Source organism: Calypte anna, chromosome 3 (genome assembly GCF_003957555.1).
Source record: "Calypte anna isolate BGI_N300 chromosome 3, bCalAnn1_v1.p, whole genome shotgun sequence".
NCBI lineage: Eukaryota > Metazoa > Chordata > Aves > Apodiformes > Trochilidae > Calypte > Calypte anna.
Window position 1 is genome coordinate 25,346,245 of NC_044246.1, and position 16,831 is coordinate 25,363,075.

Below are 16,831 nucleotides of genomic sequence, written 5' to 3' on the forward strand. Positions count from 1 at the left end.
GGCTGATGGTGCAATCACTCACTGGCAGCCACTGACACCTGCACCAGCCTGACACCCGTCCCCTCTGGATGTATCAGCCTGCCTGCTCAGACCACTGGGAGACACAACTATTCCACCAAAAGGCGAACAGAAGTTCTTTATCTACCTTGCAACTTCCTCTGTAGGACGTCGCCTTCTCTTTTTGCGTTCGGTTTTATTTCAGCTCCCACTGCGATTCCATTCTTTTCTTTGCGTCCACTGTTCTGACCCACTACTGGCTTAAGAGCAACAAAAGGAAGCAGCCTCTAAATCTAGAAGAAAAAAATAAAAAGGAAAAAAAAAAAAAGAAATTAATAGCAAAAATATGAAAACAGTATTTTCTCGCTGAAAATCTCTTAACTGTTCTTGGACATAGCATTAGACAGAAAATTGCTGCCTCTAAATATGGTGAAAACCACATTCTCCATGCACCATTATTTTAAAGAGAAAACTTTCACTCCTCCTTATCCAGTAGATTGGACATTGTAATTTTCCAGTAAAAACTGATAGCAGGAAAACGAGCAACAATTCTTTTGCAGACAGTTCCTTTCCTCTCTTTTCATCAAGACAAATTTGAAAGCTAATGTATGCAACATTATTTCAGATTTATTATTTTAATATCATAAATACATGCACAGTTCTACTTCCTCTGCAAGTGGTTACATATAAAAATACATACACATAGGTACTATCTACGCTGTCCCCAGCCAAGACCTACACTTAGTGGTAGTTCATTGATTGGGATTTTTAATAATTTGCCACTTTGATAATATAAATAGTATGCAATGATATACAACCACTTAAAGGGTAAGATTTAAAAATATATCTAGTCTGTGAAGTAATGATTTCAATTGATTTTCTCATGTAGTCCCTTCCCATACAGGATTGATGAACTTTTTTTGGAAAAAATAACTTTATTAGTACGACAGGTCACTATAATGATAAAAAAGTAATTATCTAGCCAAGGAGGCTTTTGCACATACTTTTCCAGTCTCTAATTTTATATAAAGGCCTCCTCATTAGTTCACAGCACAAATCTGTGCAGCTTCCTAGAAAAAGAATTGGAACACCACTTCAGTTACCATGTTTCCTAATTGCGCACAGACCAGTTCTATAAATTACACACATCAGTCTTTGCAAGCTGCTGTAAATTCAAATATATATCACCTTGTACTAGGAGTGGCTGCACAGCCTTTCCAAGAGCTAGACTGAGCACCACAGTAGTGCAGACCATGGGCTGCTTCAGCAGAAGAGCATGGATGGCCACCCTCCTTTCCTGCTCATCTTTCTCCCTTTTGTCTTTTAGGGAAAAAGACTGCCTTCCTTATTGTGACAGCTTCCTTTTGTTATTTAACCCAAGCAGTCGATGAGCTGGATCCTGCACCCCTGGGAGCCACATGCTCACCCTGCCATGCAGGCTCTCCCAGTCATCCCTGCTCTCACAAAGTGCCCTGTGAAAGTGCAGGTTAGAGTGCTAGCTTCTGAGCTTTCTGGGGCTCTGAATATAACAACCTGAGCCCAGTAATCATTAAGCTGCACTTTAAAGACACTTGGACTACTTGGATTCATTTTCCCTTAATCAAAATCCCATATGGATAAGGTAGGGGGTAGGATGTGGGAGGGAAGGATGTATCTTGGTGTGAATCCTAAAAAGCACTTACATGAGTGTTTGTCATTCCTCTCTCAGCCAACAGATGTACAAAATAGAAAACTAGAACTAGCCATCCTAAGCAATTTTAAAAGATTAATTCCCCAAACAATTCTGTTATTGGCATTTAAGAAGTCACTAGAAAATAAAATGCAATATATTTCACTCCCTAATAAATGTAGTTGCTGTCATAATTACATACATGCACCCACAAGCATACATAGACAGAAGCATAAGTAGATATCATTTAGTTGATGACCATTCTCCCAGTTCCTTTGCCTCCTTTCAGGACAGCACGTGCAGTACGCAGCTGCTAAGACAATGAAAATGCTTTTCCAGCTGCAGCATCTGGCTCTTTGGCAGACTCATTTAGTAGTTGTGTTGGCAGCTTTGTATTTGCCTCTGGGTCTATCATATATTTATAAAGGCAATGGACTGTCAACCTACACTCATGTGTGTGCCGGGTGTCTGTTTGTTGCTGTTTCTCATCCCTGGTTGTAGTTGCTTTTTGCCTGTGCTCGTTCACTGAAAATAAGCATTAAACACAGAGAAACCCAAAAACTACCCCCTAGCTAATGATTTAAGAGAAGCAATCTTCTACCTACACATACAATTCTATTTCTTCAACTTTAGCCATCCTCCTTTCAATAAACATCCATCTCATTTGCATCAGAGATAATTCATTATTCAAATTCCATTTTACAAGAAAACTGCACCTTTATACGTGTGCACTTACAAATAATTTCTTTGCAACTAAGACCCTTAATGCAGTGGTATCATAAGAAATGGAAGGGGACATTTTTCATGTTAGAGTAATAAATGAGGTGTTAAAGGAATATCCTGATACGTGAGCATTTTATAACTACTGCTTGTTGCTTGGTGGCAGCTGTAAAGCAGGGCTCACTGAATTAGCCATGATGTACTACTCCAGGGTGATGTTAATTATCCTATACTAGTAAGCATTTTTTAACTAGCTGCTTCACTTTTTTTACATGTTTAGGTGTAAAACACTTGCAAAGGCAGGGTTTAAACCACAGTTAAGTATCCCATCTGAAGGGAATGTTTAGGAGAACATATTTGAAAATGCTGCAAGACAGGTGAGGAGCAAGGAGAGAAATGAGGGTTTGAATGATCTTGCTATCTTGACTGCATTTAAAAAAACCAAAACAAAACATAACAAATAAAATAACCTCAAAACCTCAGATAGATCATAAAAAATACTCCTTCCTTACCTAAAGTAAGGAAAAGTGACTTTTCCAAAATGACAAGGGTGTGAATGTGGGTTCATACTTGCTGGTGTGGCACAGTCTCTAAAGCTCACTGCAAATTATTTCAATACACAATACCTGTGTATTTCAATACACAGGATAGTCTAAAATGCCTTGTTTGTAATCAGTATAAAACACATACACACAGAAATATATTTTATTAGAAACATATTTTTATTATTTATTTAATTTTTCTTTCTATATTAATATATAGATTATTTTAAAAGCAATTTATAGGAGAAAGCAATTTTCACAGTTTCTTTTTTTTTAATGTAAAATATTGATTTCATATTTCAAGGCAGATTTGCCCACAGAAATCAAATGAGGGAGGGGAAGAGTTTACAGAATGATAAATTAAGATTCACCAATTAGTATCTGAGAGTGGCTCTTTCCAGGAAATAATTACTATAAATAAAGATGTGAACTTGAAAATCACAGTTTTAAAATGTCATTCCAAATTATTGTAGCTTGTTAATGCTTTAAAACAAAACAAAGCTCTGATTTCCCCCAGAAATCACTCACAATAATATTTATATGTTCATTTTGATTAAGTTTGTAAACATCTGTAGAAATCTTTGGGGATCACATCAAAGTCCCAATGAAAGAAATTTTACATTTTAATACTGGAGACCTTTTATGTAAATTATTTTGCCTTTGGCCATTTCAGGAAGAAATGAAGGAACTGGAGGATATCACAGTTTTACATAACACTGGTGAGATAGTTGTCATCTTTGATCTTACATCAATTAGTCAAGATCTTGAATGATCATAGGCAAAGAAACCAAAACTCTTCTCCCCAGCTGAAGAAAAATGTGTCAAAGATTCTAAATGCATAAATTATTACATTATATCCTACAGCAATAATAGCTCCTTTAGGTAGACTTTCCGGTCACCTATTATATACTGGGAATAGAATTTTATTATGTTTTGGTTTTACATGTAACAATCTACCTTATGTATATTTTATTCTATTTTTTCCGACCAGTAACACCGGCACCAAATTAATCTTAAAAGGACAGCTCTGCATTGAAAGTGGGAGCCTTCTGGCTGCTCCCTCTGATGAATAAATGAGTTGAAATGTAAGGGAAGGTCTTTGAGTACAGTGCCCATGGAAGAAGTTCTAAATTAAGACAAACTTGATAGCCTGAAAGCTATTTTATTACTGATATTATTTGTGTAGGTGGGGTCTGTCCTTCTTCCTTTCGCTTCCTGTTTTTGGATTATGACCACGTAGATCTAGAAATGACATTTAACTTCTAGGGAAGACGACCTATACATTATGGGCAAAGAAGTAAAATTTCTGACTAGCACCAAATCGCCAGCCCCAGCAAAGTTTTCCTTTTCCCTACAGGTAGTATGAAATTAAACCAGAAAGACAGGGCCCCATCTGAGCTGTGCCCAGCTCCCCCAGTCTGCACAAACCCTCTCTATCAATCACAGCAGGATAATGCATAGTGGCTGCACCTCTGACAAGGAATGATGGAGTGCTGAACACAGGCCCAGCTTCGCCTCTTGCTTTGTGCATTTGTATTTCTCCAGGGCCACTTTGAGAATTTGCAGAACTTGGAGTAAAATATTCTCTCATGTTTTAAGAAATATTTTAATTTGCTTTGATTATTGGACAGTAATGCAGCACACAGACTTGGAAATGAACTGCAGGATAGTACAATCCCAAATTCCATCATGGCAGCATGCCTATACAAGATGTAATTTTATGAAGGGACAAGCAATTTAATTGGTACAATAAGTAAAAACTGCAAGGTTTTGCCATCTATTTCTTCTCTCTTGTGCCGTGGAATAAGTATCAGGATTTCACTTCATCATAACAGCTAGACACAAAAAAGTTACCTCTAAGTACACTATGGATTCTTTGAACCAAGAAACAATGAAAATGAAATGACAGGTCATTGCATAATGTTCTTTAAAGGTGTCCTTAACATTGATAATTTTAAAAGTCAACTCGTAATTATTTTTGGTCAAAAAAGCTCTAAGTAACTGCAGTTAAAAGATTATTAAATTAATTCTCTACCTTAAAAATTCATGTAAGCAAGAAATAGCATCTGTTTTAAAGAAAATGCTTTCTGAATTAATGTGCAAAGGCTACTATGCTTGATTTTGTCAAAAATATGTAACATAAGTGTCATATAAACTAAGGCTTTTTTAAAAAGCAATTCAGACATATACGCTGCAGGTATCTATTATGAAGCTGTGAAAAAATGCTAATTAGCACAGGAGACATCATGAAGACACCCATGCAAATTTCAGGTGAAAATCATTTCAGCCTCCAAAATCATAACAGGAACATTTTAATCTGTCTGAAAACAGACAGACAGAGATGAATTCCATTTTGCTTTTGTGACAGTTCATTTTTTTTAAGTCTCAATATTGTTACATGTACAGGATGAAAAACTGTATTAAGAAGGGGGTGCTGGAGAATACAATCTTTTATTCTCTTAATATGTCTTTGACAGCTGAGATAAAATGCTCATACAAATCCTTCTGATGGTAAGTTTTCGGAAGGAAAATTATATTCCCTTCTAAGAAGTTCAGTGGCCAGTTTTAGCAGCCAGGTCCGTGCTCCAGCATTCAGCTGAAAGTATCAGTGATGCTTGCTTTTTTTTTTTTTTTTTTTTTTACTGGGCTTTCGCACTGTCTGGCATGAGCCACAAGTCAACCCTTAAACAGCTTAATCCTTTTCTTTAAGTACATTCAGAGTCTGTGGATGAAGACATTTTTTTGGTTTTGATAGTGGCTAGACCACGGTGCCATGTTCCTAAAGGACAAAAGTTACGGAGAGAAGCCAGAACAAAAACCCCGACAGGTACATATATGATGCCAGATCTTCACTACGGGTAGAGTTTTATCTGTGATGGCGTGCCTCCGGTCAGGCTCTCACAGTTCTCTATTTTCAGCAGAATCGTGAAAATAACCACAAGAACAGAGCTCCGCCGCTCTAGGAGTGACAGCGATTCGGACAGACCTGGCTGCAGCTCCGCACCCCCTCCCCGGCCCCGCTCCGAGGCCTCTCGGTGGGAGCAGCCGGGTCCCGCCCGCCCCCTGCCCCTCGCCTCTCGGCGTCCTCGCCGGATCCTGCCCCGGGGCTCCGGGCTTGTACTGCCGCCTCTCCTACTCCCCAGCTCCCCCCTTAGGACAGCCCCTGAGGCTATGTCTTTCCATCCCGGCTTTTCGCCCCCCGCCGCCCGGGTGTGCGGTGCCGGGGGTAGCCGCGGGTTCCTCCTCTCCTCCCGCTGCGGGCACCACAGGCGGCTTCTCCCTCCCCGGGAGCTGTGCTGAGGCTGCGGCAGCACCTCGCCGGCCCACCTCAGCCAGACCCTGTGGCACAGCAGCGGGGTGTGTATGTGTGTGTGTCGGGGTGACATTCTGGGGCAGGTCCGGCCGTGAGCATCCCCTGCCTCTCCGTGCCCCCCAACCCCTGAAACCACTCGTACCCACAGTGTGAAAAACATCGTTTAAGTTCCGAAAAAGCAGCACTGCTTCCACTCCACCCTCCTCCCAGCATGCCTTCCTCTGTGGGGAGGCTGTAAAGGGAAAAGCTGCCCTCCCTGCTAGTTACAGACCCCCACCAAAGCTTGGGGGGAGGGAGGAGAGGATATTAAAAAAAAAAAAAAAAAAAAGCCAGGCTTCCCAAGTAGCCCTTCTTAGAGGGGAGGGAGAGAGAGCAAGAGAGAGAGACAAACATCTGGGGATTGGACCATATGCTAAAGCTTTGTCTTGTCCTTCAAAGTTAGGCTGCCCTTGAAGTGATTTGTCAGGCGGCCTAACTGTGACAGGGAGAATATGTAGCAGGGGAGAGAGGGATGGGGGCGGCGCGGGGAGGCAGGGCCCAAAGGCAGAGGAGAGGTGAGAGAGGGATGAGGTACGGAGGGAGAAAAAGAAAAAAAAAAAAACAATAAAGGGAAAGGAGAGGCAGCAAGTAGCAGGAAAGGAAGAGCAAAACAGCCTCTGTCTCCATCAGATGTTGATTTTAGAGGGAATGGAACTGACTGGAAAGAGAGGAGAAAAAGAGGAAAGACAGCAGAGAAGGAAGGAGTGGAGAGGCAGACACTGGAAAGGGAAAGTGGGAGAGGGTGAAGCAGGAAAACAGCTTATGCGGGAAGGGCTGGGAAGTGGTGGTGGCGGCTGCTGCTGCTCTCGCGGCTGCTGCCACCACCTTTTTCCCTCTTCCCTTTTGCCCGCCAAGTGCTGAACTGATTAGAGTGTAATTAAGGCCATAAAACCCTCGGCTTATCCACCTGTTTATTCACTAAAGTCGCGGGCTCATCAGGCAAATTAGCTGCTTCCAGGCTGCACGTTGGGCCTAGAGCTGGCCTGATTAATGAAGTTTATTGGGAGCTGTTAAAAGCATTAACTGAAGGAAATCTCAGCAATTCGTCATATTTAAGGGATGGAAATTAAATCTCTCCATGCAAATGAGGGAAGACTCTAAAGCAGCTTCTTTTGGAGGTGATGAAGGAGGGACCCACAAGCGGCTTCCCCCCATGCACAGCCCTCTGGCACAGGCTCTGCACCTGTGATGAGTTTGCCTGACCTTGGCAGGAGGGGGGGGTTACAAAGCAGTGAAAGAGGTTTTAAAGAAAAGAGAGCTTTCAATCCTACCAGCCCCAAATGCCAGGCCCCAACTGAGGCAATACAGTTCTTTTTGATCTTGTGCTAAGGGCATCTCTCTAGGCACCTGAGGCACTGCCAGTGCAGTTCATCCAGCCAGGGTTTTGTAAGACAGATTCCATGTCAGGTGGCTGTGCCCCCCTTGGCCAAATAAGTCTTATTCAGTTTATACACTCTTTAAACATTTTGCACTCTTCTTAAGAAAAGTTTTGAGTCATGTTACAGGGCTTCAATAGGAGTCAAAATGCCCACGTAATGCTGGAAATGTAAAACGATTTTTTAAGCAACATTCTTAATAAACCTTAAAGCTGCAAGAGTAGAGGTTCTGGCTGACAAACAGCTAAGAAATATACTAAGATGAGATGGTCTAAACAGCAGGGAATTCTATCCATAGCTGACTATCCACCAGTTTTTACAGTGTTTTCTTCTGGCATGTCAATCTGATTTTATTTCTGACATGAATAGCATTTTCATACCCGAAGCTTCATGAGCCACAGCATTTTTATATTAACAATTTATAATAAAACAGAAATTACAAAGGGTCACAACAAGGAGTGAATGTCCTGAGGCAGGGGTAATGAGAAGAAAGGAAGGTCAAAGAAAACATCTTGGCCTTGCAATTCTTATCAAGTGTTCATTTCACAGTCATATTAGGTTGCAATTTATTTATTGCTAATGTTTTAATATGAAAAGAAAAAAACACTGGTACCTCATATAATAGCTATTTTTACCCAAATATTCCATTGGAAACATGATGGGGAGGGAAGAGGGAAAAGGGGGAGAGTCTGTATTTTATGTAATTCTTATTCTATATGCTTCTCTGTCTAATTATTACAAAGCTAATTATTTGTTACAATTATTGGATTAGCAATTTGCTAATCAGTTTTCTTCTCCTTTGTAAAGCAGCAACATCACAGTGAAATGCAAGGTGAGAACGCTGTCTGGATTTTCAACAGAGAATTAGAGTGCCATTTTCCTTACGTGCAGATTTGTTCAGCTGCTTCATGAATTACAACCAATACAGCATATCCTGTATCACATCCTACTGCACAGCATCTTTGTTCCTATAGCAATAATTTTCTGACTTTTTTGGACATGGAGACTATTTGCCAGTAGCAAAGAGTCCCTCTCCTTCCAGCATCTCCCATCCCTTTCAGGAAATGTTTCAGTCATCAAACCACCCTGTGGGGCAGGAGGAACCATCCGTCTTCTCCAAACAATAGTTACACAAACATGGGCTGATACCAGGGTAGCTCACTGCATGTGCAGACACACACACAATGCAGTCTTGAGGGTATTTCAGGCACAAAATAATACCCTTTTAAAAGACATTTAAACAAAACACACAATTCAGCTGCTGTGCACAAAAAAGGACTGTTTCAGCTCTTAGTAAATAATTAAACCAACCCAAAACATCTCTATCTGTATTTTTTCATAAAGCTAGCAGAAAGCATATGCTTCTTACACTGCATGCAATCCTCCTGTGCAGGTTTACTACTGATATTTCTGGAGACAAGAAAGCAAAGAGTTTCAGTACAAATCTGTTTGTTTGTTTGTTTTCTTTTTTTAACTGCAAATTAACAAAGCATTTCCTAGAGAATGAAATGATAGCAATTGTTTTCTAGCTATGGATTTAATGGCAAAAACACAAAGAGTAATTTTAATCAATTAATTTGTGGCTGCCTTTCATATAATTTTATAATCTATCCTGGTGCATACTTTAAGAGAATTTGGTATAAATCTTTATTAGCATAAAATAATTTTAATTTTGACCAATTGAAAGCTTAAAATTCAGGAAAAATAAACACTTTGACATTTTCATAGAATTCTTAATTTTCCAAGACAGCATTTGTTTCAAATTAGCAGATTTCTTTAGAATAATTCCTTTAATAAAATTCAATGACATGTGGAACATAATGTAAAAACATTTACTTTTCTTGATTACCTGTTCCTTCAGTAAATTGATTTGCCCAATTATGTGGGGTCTTTCAGTCCTGCCACTAATGGGATGTGCTACTTGCAACTTTTCCTCTTTGTTTTAGCAACAGAAGAATCTATTAAAAGAGAAATATTTTAGGTCAATCATCAAAAAAATCAAATACACCAAAACCAGATGTTTTCGTTGGAGATCATTTTCCTTGAGGAAATGTTTGATATTGTGGTGAAATGTCTAGTTATAAAATATTTCATCTGAAGAACTATAAAGCATTGCAGTGATTAAGCACTCGCCCTGCACCCCCCAACAGTAGTGATTATTCATATTATAGACTCCTCTTCATGGGCAATTATAACTTTGACAGGGATATTTTCCTCCTCACTGAAACTCAGATGCCAGACCTGCTTCTGGAGGCCACACATTCACCTGCCTGTGCAAAAGTGCAAGGAGAATATTTTCCAGAGGTGGAACTGTGCTTAAAATTTTTCCCATTTTTATTCAATAGCAATTCAACTGGACTTCTGTATTTAATAAGAAGTCTTCTTCTTACCTGATGGTGTTATCCTGTCAGGCACAGGAAAAAAACTCAGTTATTTAAACCTCTATGTACAGAACTCCAGTCATTAAGGTAAAAGGATACTGTTATTGTAGAATCCAAGTTGCTTAAATAGGAGTAAAATAGTATGCCTTCAAAACAACAAAATAATCCATGTATTTCTTCCTATTATATTAGTACTATTTTTATTTCAACTATTGGAACAATGGCAGGCCCAAACTCAAGATAATATTTGTGAAAAGACTGAGTTAGTTGCATTTTTCCTTTGACATGCCTGATTTGGCACGAGTGGAAACAAGACGAATTTTATCGCAGCAGAAAACTACATTATAGCACATTCGGAGCTAAATTTAGCCCTCCCAAATAAAGAATGATCTTACAGTCAGTTCCAAATTATTCTCTTTATCTGCACTGTGCAAAAGATGTCTTAAATGATGAAGACCCTCCTCTGTCCTTGAATAAGTACAGAAGACACAGAGACCTTGGTGGGAGGAGTGTGATCTGCTGTTATATGGTCAGAATTCAGTCCTAAGTGACCTTCTGGTTTTGCATGTGGTCCACTACTGAGCCACATCAAGGTTGTAAAGGGTACTGTTTCAATGTAACTCAGTTTCTTTCTTGTCTCCTAATAGTGTAAACTATCAGTGATGCACTTTTTGTGGCTTAATTAATTCTTTCACCCTGTCTCCTTCCATCTGAGTCGTACTTGAATCTTTCTCCTTTTAACATTTTACAGCGTGTATTTCTTTTGTGGGTAGAACTACAATGCTGATGAAAAACAATTATCTTTCTTACTTACCTGAAAACTTTAATGAAGCTTCATTAAAATTAACATGAGACGATATTACTGAGAGAGCTGTAAAAAACCTTTTTTTTTTTTTTCATTTATAACCCTTTTTCTTTTTTTTATTAAATAGAAATTTTAACATACTGTAGTTTGCTGGGTAATAGTGCATTCAATGAGAAATCTTTCCTCAGTAGCTTCACAAAACTAGGACTTAGGGGTAAAAACACTGCTGTGTCCTTTAGAGGGACCGAGTGTACCTTAGCACTTAGTTAATCCCCTCGTCAAACACACTCAAGAAAATGAAAGCTGTATGTCACATTGTCAGTGTAAGGAATCAGTTAAACACTTTTCATTTGATTCATTTGAGGTTTTTCAGAACAGACTACACAAAGTGGGAGGAGAATGTAGCCTGTACAGTTTTATCTGAAGTGACTGTAAATGTACATATGCTTTTATGTGCAGCATTGTTACCAGCAGTCCAAAATTACAATCTAGGGTTTTATGAAAGCTCAGCATCGATGGGGATTGCATCTGAGATGCTGACTAACTGTAGGAGCTGTATCTTAAAACTCTGTTTCCACGGCAGATTTTTAAAGTGCTTCAAAAATGCTCTTTGAACCAATACAGAGGAGCAGAAAAACGTGAACACATTGTTCAAGCAATTGCAGGTTAAACTTCCATCAAACCTCACAAAAGCTAGCTCATGTTTTAAATATGTTTTCAGTTTAATACGTTGAGAATTAAAATTAAGTTATTGTCATTTTATTTTGACACACGAAACGATTTCTGCTGCTTTACAACCATGTATTTCCAGGGGAAGAGTTAAGCCTTTTTTCAGAGTAAATCTAAATTGCAACAGCAAGTGTTGTACTGTCATTTTAATGACAGACTTTAAGTATGGAATGAATCAATTATTGCAAGCACAGCCCCTGTATAAATCACTGACAGCAAACCAACCTCAGGATTATAAAAAGAATCTTTGACAAGTATTCAAGGTTTCAGCATATTCTCAATAATGAGGATTAAGTACCTACTATCTGTGAAAGAAAAGTTTTATTCACTTACTAAAGAATATGTGCGTAATCATTAAGAGAGGTCAGATTAACTGAGGTATTTTTATAAAAAGGGCATTCAGTACAACAACTGCGGGAAAATCAATGATAAATATGTCAATTTTTGAGAGAAAGGGAAAGATTAAGAGTAAAGAGGTGTAATGCAATAACTTAACACTCTGTTTTTTAAAGAATGGAAAGGAATAATAATGAGATAATAAACTATCATTATGAAACTTTTTGACATTTTCATGTACAGAAAAAGACTCTTCTTGAATCAAGAACAAATAGTGATTTCTGCTATTCATGGGTGATCCAGTCAAGTTCAAATAAATCCTGATTCTACACTAAAAGATGATGCAAAAAAAGCCTCTGGCCTACTCTGTTATATATTATATTTTCTTGTATTTAGTATTTTCACACTAAGAGAGAAACTGAATTAAAACTTTTAGTGAAAGTTGAGCTGTGGAAATGGAAATGCTTTTAATTTGGTTATGTCAATAATGCATATACTTTTGGAAAAGCCTTTATGGTAAATATTTCATATCATGTTGCTCTCTTTGCCAGTACCCATACAATATTGCATTGTCTTTCTCTGTTTAACTTCCACAAAATAATTCAAAATTGAGAACCAGTGTTATAATTGTAAACCAACATAATTTCATGATAGAATATTGTGTTCTGTCATCATTTATATTTTAATTATTAATGAAAGTCTTTGCTTTAACTGTCAGAATTTTTTATTAATGTCTTATGATATTTACATACTCTTTGCCTTTATATCAGGAGAGAATGTACAGGCAAATATATATTTATTAGCAATATCTTAGTGTGTTTTTAACCTGGAAGATTTACTTTTGAAAGCTTTAACAATCGATAGCACATTGATTAAGAATTGTATTATATACACTGGGATGAGAGAACAAAAAAATATCTACAGTAATACTACACTTTACAATTTGATATTTCTCTAAAATAGCACAAAGCAAGTTTGAAAAAAAAAAAATCACTGTTTCTTGTACTAAAATATCCCTGTTTTTCTAAACTGCCACATTTCCATTGCTTTATATTTACCAAAATTGTATGTTTTTTAGTTGCGTTTGTGCTTGTGTATGTTTCTTTATGTTTATGGCACAATATGCTTTCTCCTTGGCCCAATGTGAATGATTCATAGTTTAATAAATTCCCCTCTGCACTAAAGAGTAAATCCATTACAAATTAATTCAATATTTCTAAATTTTATTAACCAGTGTATGGTTCATTAAAATAATTCATTGTGCAATAGGAATGATAGGATTAATATTTCTAACAGGAAAACAAAACTGCATAATTTTGTAGTAAATGAATTTTAGAATGAATCAAAAATAAATAGGTACATTTGTAAACTGTTAAATTTAGATAAAATATGCATATGCTAGAAAGGAAAATTATTAAATCTTCTCATATCATTGAAAAAAAAATATAAGAATGAGCATTTCTCTTAAGAACATTTCCACAGCTAAGAGAGGCTGTCGTCATTTTGCTGTTTGTTTAAACAAGACAGTTGTCAAATGCAACCGATTTTCACCTATTGAATTTAAACCTTTTTGCTGCTTCTTTCTAGCATGTGTTCTCAGATTCCTCCTGCACACCTCAGCAGTGCCATTGCTAACGGCCCCGTTTCAATTATGATTTTGTGGTAGGTGATTCAAATCACTGCCTGGTCACAGAAGCCAAGAGTTTATCAAGAGACTGTTTCTCAGTAATCACCTGCAATTAGTTTCCAAATTATCTTAAAGAGTTACAGTACATGCTTAGGAACAGGCACCAAGTGCTGTGCTTAAAAGGCTTAACACGCATTTGGCAGAAAACAAAACTGAAGGGATCCATGAAAATGTAAGAGCATAAACATTCCTTTCCATTGTGCAAGCCTAGCTCTGGAGTTTTGCAGTAAAAGTCTGGCATCTGGTGGTGCAGAGAAGAAATGGCAGCCCACTCCAAAAAGAAACAGGGTAGTCACAGCCTGAATTAGCTCATCATACACTAATTATTTCCAGAGGATGCATATGTGAGGACTCGTGCTTCTGAAGGAGCCCCCAGTATATATTGCTCTGCATTGGTTTCTGGTCTCTCTGCAGAAAGGTCTGTATTTCTTCTCTAAGAGAGAAATAATTGCACGTATCCAGAATTGTGATGAGCTTTGAAACACCAGGTAATGCCTTACGCAACCCTCTGCAGAAGATGGGGGATGGGACTTACTACTATTTCCCCCAGATAGTGCTTGGAAGACTGGAAAAGAATTAGGAGGATTTTAGGATGGCCAGACCCAGGTGTGCAGTTCTGGGAAAGGGAAGTTCCTTCTGTTCTCCTTCAAATCACAATAATATGTTGACTACCTATTAAATGAAACAACATAAAAACCTTTCCAACTTCCTTGCAGAGCACTGACTCTGCAGAGATGGAGATCTCTGTGGAGAAGGGGGACAGAAAGGACCTTCCAAAATACCTGGTCCATTCCCTGTCTTTGCACATAACTGACATCATAGAGTCACTGTTAGAAAGTGAGTATGGATTTTTCCCTTTTTTGACCTTAAGACTCCTCCCAATCCAGATTTCTTTGAAGAGTTAAGAATTACCTGCTGAGTTTCCAAGCTATTTTGGGGTTTAATAGTACTCCAGATTTCCCTCCCTTGTACTAAATACACGTTCACACAAAATGGTGAAAAGCTCTTTCAGTCTCCTCTCTCCAGGACAAGTCTCCATTGTCATGATCATCTTGTTAGCTCTTCCCTGAAGAAGTTTACATTTTAATCATCTTTCTTGAATGAAGATGGCCACAATTACATATTGTTCCACATGAGATCTCTCCTGAGCTAACATTAATGGTGTGAATTTGCTATCTTTGTGGAAAATATCTCTCTTAATGCAGTCTTGCATTTTCCACAGCTGCAACATGGACAAGTTTACACCACTGACCAAAGGGTATCCATAGGTCACCTCTTAATATCAAAATATTCCCAGACAAGTATCATTAATCATCTTCCTCAAGCTTAATGCCTCCTCTTCAATATTACCTAGTGTCATCACTCTTCAGCAAGTTCTGCACCTGTCGTATAATTTCCCTTACTAATACCAGTCATCCTTAATTTGTTATTATTTCCCATCTGACAGAATTCTGGATGCTTTACTGAAGTTCAGAGGGATTATATCTCCAGTATTTCCTTTCTCTTGAAATAATGGAAAGATACTAGGTAGACATATGCTACCCTACAGAAAGGAGATGCATTTTACTTTCTTTACATTTGCTTCCACTTTTAGGTGTAGTGGAACAAAGCAATCAGACGCCTCTGATTACCAAGAAGTGGGTGTGAGCCAGTATCAAATCCACCTGTGCCCAATCAGGGCAGGCCCCCTATTGAGCATGTGCAAGACCAGGGGGCCAATAAAAGGTGAAACTGACGCCCACAGACTAGCTCACTCTTGGGTTAGACGAGAGAGACTGGTAGCTCAGAGCACTGTATTACCTTCATTGCACCACTAGCGCTCATTGCCTCTAGGATGAGGCTCTCTGTGGAGTTTCAAACCTGGGGCCTTCGGCATTGCAGTACTGGGTCTTAACCAGCTGCGCCACGAGAGCCTCACCTTAGAGGCGATGAGCGCTAGTGGTGCAATGAAGGTAATACAGTGCTCTGAGAGCTACCAGTCTCTCTCGTCTAACCCAAGAGTGAGCTAGTCTGTGGGCGTCAGTTTTATTGGCCCCCTGGTCTTGCACATGCTCAATAGGGGGCCTGCCCTGATTGGGCACAGGTGGATTTGATACCGGCTCACACCCACTTCTCGGTAATCAGAGGCGTCTGATTGCTTTGTTCCATTACATTTAGGAATTATTCTTTCCTTAAAAAAATGGTTGAATAACAGACAACCACTCTTCAAACTTATGAGAAATCCTAGTGTGGAATTATCATCATTAGCACTATTTAATTCGATGCATCTACTTGGGTTGTGTCATCAAAAATGTCACTCCAGGAGCCACTTGGAAGCCTGCTTGGTTCTTGGTGTATCAGACAGTATTCTTCACTCAATCATGTCCCTCGTTGCTCTGCAATGAAAAAAGCCCAAACAGCCTCTTTACTGAAAGAGATACAATAATTTCCCTGTACTTGTACAGACTGCATGTGAGTATTTGAAGGACCTTTTGGAAATTCTTTGAAAAAATAACAATATGCTATACCTTTTTTGCTTCTTTATTGTACAAGCACTCCACAAATCTGTAAGACCCTTGAAGTGCTGTATAGGTCAACATATTCTTTATGCTTGATGAAGCTTTGATGTCACTCATTTTTATTGTACTCAGAGTGGTTCTATTGTACTTGGCATACATAAACAATTGTGATCCTTCCATTAGAAGCTGTATGGTCAATGTACAAACCACAGTGGGGAAGCAACATAGAAATACAGAAATACTTGTTTTTCTTTCTTTTAAATTACTCATTTAAACTTATTTTTAAATTACTCATTTTTAAAACAGGATGATATTAGGAAGAGAAAGAGGGAGAGGGAGAGGAAGAGGAAGAGGAAGAGGATTTGAACTGTCATTATGTCAAGGTTTCCAGTATTACCTCCAACTTTTTTGCAGTTCAGGGATAAAAAAATTCCCAACTGGATAAATAATGACCTTTAAAAAGGCACTTAAAAAACCAAAATCAAACCCAACCATCCCCCCCACCAAAAAAAAAACCCAACCCAAAACAAAAAAACACACACACAAGAAACCCAAACAACATCATACTAAATATGAAAAGAGATCAGCAAAATAACCCCCAACTTTCAAGTCCAATATGTTATGATAATACAAGCATTGTCAAAAGTCAAACTCTGCTTGTACCTTAGAAATGCTTATTTAGCTAATGTACCTGTATTTAAGAAGGTGACAATAGATTTGGAGACCTATTTAGTAGTCA